At 31.6% G+C, this 5,958-nt stretch overlaps 1 long non-coding RNA gene across 1 annotated transcript; it reads left to right on the forward strand.

Moving 5' to 3' along the window:
- Positions 1-384: 384 nt before the first annotated feature.
- On the forward strand, positions 385-2,426 carry LOC107866285. The gene is made up of 2 exons (XR_001672849.2): positions 385-1,134; positions 2,134-2,426. It is a non-coding gene; the product is annotated as an uncharacterized LOC107866285 (long non-coding RNA).
- The last annotated feature ends 3,532 nt before the right edge of the window (positions 2,427-5,958 follow it).

The raw sequence follows: 5,958 nt of genomic DNA on the forward strand, positions 1-5,958 counted from the left end.
TAAAGTGAACTTTTAACACTGAACAACAATAATTGTACAGTGTATGCTAATTTTGACTATTGACACCCAATTTTGACCTCCCGATGCTTCTCTTAGGCTGTTATTTTATTAAAAAATATTAATTTTAATATTGATATTGTTTACATATTATTTTGATATCAAATAAATAACGATGTGTCACATCAATGAATTTAATCTATTTAATTTTTTTCAATCTATTTATTTCCTAATCTAATTTTGTCAATTTATAACAACTTTAGCGTAATTTTATCCAATTTATTACAATTTTAGTTCAAATTATGTTTAATTCGACTCAATTTTAACTTTTATTTAAATTTAGTTCAAATTTTTAATCTTTAAATTTCAGCCGTTGATCAATTTATCTAACGGCTGAATCAAACCTTATCCCTCTTTCCTTTAAACCAAAAAGAAAACCCTAATCCCTCAAAAGAATCAGCCGCTCCTTTCTACACTCTCTCTACAATTCCATCTTTCTCTTTATTTCTCGCTCTCCCATAAACTGACCGTTGGCGGTAGACAATCAAATGTCGCTACCTCTACCGATGCCGCTTGTAGCGATGAATTGTAAAAAACTCACCTGGAATGAAATGGTTTAGATATAAAGGGACAATCATAGGAAGACGGAAATTAGCCAACTATTTGAGTTTCCAATGTTGTCTTCTTAAATTTCTTGCTAGTGTGCAGTTAACGGGATGGATGCAGGAAACAACAAAAGAGATTTGACATTAATATCTTTCTGCTGAGTTATATTTCTCTATTTCTAGACGTATCTGTTGTATAAGTGTTCACTATTACATATCTTCAAAGAAGTTATTATTAAACTTTGGTTCCATCCATGTTTTTTATTATGCAGATGCAGTGATTCCAATAACTTGCTTCATATTAGTCTGCCTCGTTACATTACAATGTTATGGCACACATCGAGTTGGTTTTTGTTTAGCACCAATTGTGATGATCTGGTTAGTTTGCATTAATGCTCTTGGGTCATACAACATTATCCATTGGAATCCACAGGTTTATAAAGCTCTTTCCCCTATTACATGGTAAAGTTCCTGAAGAAAATAAGAAAGGGAAGATGGATGTCTTTAGGTGGAATTCTGCTCTGCATAACTGGTAATATGTCTTCTTATACTTCGTTTTTAGGTATTATATTCCCTTTTTCATACATGAATTGGATTTGTTTTACTTTAATACAAATTTTCTAGTTCAATATTCAATTATTTTGGTTAGTGTATAGAATCTTATTTTTGGCAAATAACTAGTAATCTTTTTCTAATGAAACCGATTAAAGTTAAATTAACTACCTAATAGTTGGAAACAAAATCAAAGGGCCTTGTTTTAGTGTTGACACTTGATTTAGTGTTGACACTTGAAATGTGAATTCATGATTTGAACATGGTTAGTTTTAGTCACTTGAAATGTGTGAATTAGAGAGTTAAAAATGGTTAAGTGTAGTGTTTTGAAAATAGTTAAGTATAGTGTCTTGAAATGTCAATTAGCTATTTGAACATGGTTTGAGTGTAGTGACTTGAAATGTGAATAAGTTATTTACAAATTATTAATTGTAGTGACTTGAAAATGATTAAGTGTAGTTACTTGAAATTGCAAACTTGTGAATTGAAAATGATTAAGTGTAGTTATTTGAAATTGTGAGCTAATGACTTGAAAATAGTTAAGTGTAGTTATTTGAAATGTGAATTAGTTACTTGAAAGTGGTTAAGTATAGTGACTTGAAATATGAATTAGTTATTTGAAAATGGTTAAGTGTAGTGATTTGAAATGCCTACTAGTTATTTAAAAAAGGTTAAGCGTAGTGACTTGAAATGTGTACTAGTGACTTGAAAATGGTTAAGTATAGTTACTTCAAAATGGTTAAGTATACTGACTTGAAATATCAATTAGCTATTTGAAAATGGTTTGAGTGTAGTGACTTGAAATATGTACTAGTGAATAAGTTATTTGAAAATTATTAAGTGTAGTGACTTGAAATTGCGAACTTGTGATTGATCTATTTATATTATCATGATGTTTTTTAGTTGTACGCAGATATATAAATGTAATAAGGACTGAAAGTTTATCTGATTGATTTTTGTACTTTGCATTTTTATGTAGCCAAGTGATGCGGCTGGTGGACTCATTTCGCCCATGGATGCAAGGAAACCGCATCATGATAGTGATCCTAATGACAGTCGTTGATTTTGTTGCAAATTGTCTTGAATATTCAATTATGATGATGTAATTGTGTGGTTGGAGTGAATCTTAGAATATTGAAGGTTTTGTGTTTAAATTTGATTTTGAAATTTGAAGATACTAGTTAATGTTGAAAATTTGGAGTTTGAAGATGCTAATGTTGAAAATTTAATTTTGAAGTTTAATGTTTAATGTATTTTTGAGATGCTTGTGAATTACTATGTTTAATTAGTCATGTTGTTGTGTTAATGATATATGAATTAAATAAATATTGGATTGTAGGTTATGCCTAAAGGAACAATTAAATATGAGTTAAAATTATAGTTTATAATTTGTTATTGAAAATTGATGGGTCCCACTAATATATTTTGTTTTAAAAATATTGCGGAGGTTTTAAACCGTTGTAAATTTTTAAATAAAAATTTATTATAAAAAGAACTAAATTTAGAGTGATGGAGGTCTCGATCGCTGGAAAATAACCCCCACAAATTAATAATAAGGGTTGAAAAAAACTGTCGTAAATTATTTGTGATGACTCGTATTGTAGGGTTTTGGAAATCGCCGAAATCACAATTTGTGGGGGTTTAAAACCCCGCAAACTTAAAATTATGAAAAAATTTCAGAAATAGCAACTCTGTAACCTTAATTATAACTTTTATAGTAACAGTTTCATAATTACGAAAAATAGCAAATTGTATTTGTATTTAAGTAAAATGTTACTATATAAATATATATACAAATATATATGTATTACTCATAAATATATATGCACAACTGAAAAATATGTATTATTCTATTACTATGAAGTGGGTAAAATATTGCTACTTTTGCTATAAGTTGTAATTTTAAAAAAATGTTGCTATTTATTGTAATTATACTCTTAAGGATGCTAGTTTCTGTAATTTTTCCTAAAATTAACTCCCATAATTTGACCCATTTTTTTTAGTGTGGGGATAGTGCATGGGAGTTTTTGTTGACAAGGGATATTTGAGAATATGGTAAAAGTTCCTAGGTTGGTTGGTTGACCATAAGCTTATATGTGGTTATAATGATAGGCTTGAAGTCATGTTGGTATATAAGTGGATGGGTGCATTATGCATATGTGAGAATTATAAGTTGAATCAAATGAGCATAGTATTTAAGGGGAAAAGTATAATTGAAAGAGTATTTGAGAAGTGTGGCTAAGCTTGAAAGTTAGCAGTTGCATTGCCTAAGGCCTAGTAATTCTATTCTAGCTTATGTTTTATATGCCTAGGTTCTATGTTGTCGAGTTATATCCATATTGAGATTCCTTCTTCAGATATCTTATTCAGATCATTCTCAAGAATTCTTTGCTTCCTAATGTTATTAGAACTTCTTAGAAATAGTGTTGAAGAAATACTCCAGTTGAGTATAAACTTTTAGAATGAGTTAGATCATATAGCCAGCAATTCTGTTTAACAATCAGACAGATAAACTCTTATGGTTTTCTATCTTTTCATTTAGTCTTACTATCCGGAGTTTCATGAATATGGCTATTCCATGAGGTAGTTTTTTTTGCATACATATAAGTTGCGAATTTAGTTCAGTCCATGCATCATGTTTTAGATCCAGCTATTTAGTCATGACTCAGTTCATAAGTGTTTAGTGCATGCTCTCAGTTTTCCAAATATTCCAGCTCAGACACTGTAATACTCCTTGTATGACCTTAATCTCGTTATCTCATGATTTGTGATTACATAATGTACTTTGAGATGCCACGAAACCCTTTTCTTTTGATTCCTATACGTGTTTTATTGAGGGACAATTCCTAATGAGAAGTTACATACTTTATTCCATCCTTAGTAACTCTTGGAATTTTGTTGCATCAGTTATCACTTCGCGGTTCTATATGTATGATCATATCATGAACATTTCGAGTGGGCTCTAATCTCTCAGCATAAATTGGCTCCTTACAGTCAAAAAAGTCAAGTCGGCTTAGAAATCAGTTTCATGATGGAAGTTTTAATATTTCAGCTCAACTATATCCTTCCTTAGTAGACATGCCATGTCTACATTATTTCATACTTCTAAAGTTTCATTAGTTCCTACCTATCATTTAAGGATGAATGATTCCAAGGGGGAGATAATGTAACACTCCGTGCTTTTAACGCTTTAGTAATACCTTAAAAATGACCCTTAGGACCCCTATATCAATAGTAAACCATATTTAGTTGTTGTGGGTCATATTGGGGGTGTTTTTGGACATTAGAAATGGGTTTGCATTACTAAATGGACCCTCCGCAAAGGCTCAGCATTGCAGAGGGATCTCCAAATGCCACTGGAATGGGTTGGCTTTGGGTTATGCGCTACCAACCCTGAGGTTGGCTTTGGCTGTGCGCCGCCAACCTTGAGGTTGGATTTGGATCTGCACCGCCAACCCTGAGGTTCGATTTGGTTGTGCCCCTCCAAGCATCAAAAGTTGCTTTGTTTGATTTAATTTAAGGGTGTTGAGGTCTTTTCATACCCCTAAACCGTTTCTAATCATTATTAAATGAATTATAGAGTCTTAAAACACATTATGGACCACTTTACATGAGATTAACTCACATAAACCCTTTCCTTCTTTCAAGAACAATAAATTCAAATTTTTTCTCCAAGAATTCAAGTATCCAAGCTCTAAGTTCAAGCTTTTCTTCAGGGATGCAAGTAATTGTGGTATGTGTAGTATTCATCAACAGATTTTTTCCACTCGTTGAGCCCAAAAACCCTCTTTTTGATTCAAGTATGAATTTTACTCTAACTATAATCAACTTCCATGTAAATTATGAAATTTATCCATGATTTCTCATTAGTTTTACATTCAAGCCATGCTAATAGTTTTATCCTATGTGAATCATGTTCCTACATGTTTGAAGTTCCAAAATCGTAGGTCATGTTCAGTTGGCATCACGTCAAATTCTCGAATTATACTTTAAACTATATAAAGATAATACTATCCTAAGACTAACTCATTCTTATTTTTACATTCTTGTAATTTATCTGGTTATTGAAATGTCTCATGTTTTGGGGTATTTGGATTATGACTTTAGGTCATTGTTTTAAATGTTGTATTGACTTTTTATAATCATTTAGTACTGGCGGGTTTTGAACACCTGATACTTACGTGTTTACTTACGTTTCATACTTTTAACTTTATGAGTCAGTCAACTCATGATTTTATCCCCATATTCAGATTATTATTTTATAACGAACTCACCAAAACTATTTTATGTTAAATATATCAGTTTACATATTCATGGTTACCTCAGATTATGCATGCACTATCAGTTTTCATAATACCATGTTTGAGCATATCAGTCATCAATGCATGCACAAGTTCATGATTCTAGTGTCAGTTCATCTGGGAGTAGGATTTAGCACCAAGTGAATCTAGGGATGGGAGCTTGATATGCCCAAATTACAACTCTCTTACGAGAGAGTAAGTGGTCGTTGTCAAATATAGAACCCAACTAGGTTGGGTGTCAAATCCCACAAGGAATACCGTGTTCACTAAGTATTGTGACCGTTATTAGACTGTTGATCTAAGGGTCCGAAATACAAAGGGGTTTTGGGAATGTTAACAGAGTTCTTTTGTATTTATGTTACACAAAATTCTAGCTACTGAGAGTAAATGTAGATGTAATTCCAATGAGAATGAATTAACTAGAGTTATGCTCACCAAGATTTTCAAACAATTAGGCTTGTGAATTTGAGTTCGAATTCTAACTTATGCATCCAATTGCAAGA

This window comes from Capsicum annuum, chromosome 3, assembly GCF_002878395.1.
Source record: "Capsicum annuum cultivar UCD-10X-F1 chromosome 3, UCD10Xv1.1, whole genome shotgun sequence".
Classification (NCBI taxonomy): domain Eukaryota; kingdom Viridiplantae; phylum Streptophyta; class Magnoliopsida; order Solanales; family Solanaceae; genus Capsicum; species Capsicum annuum.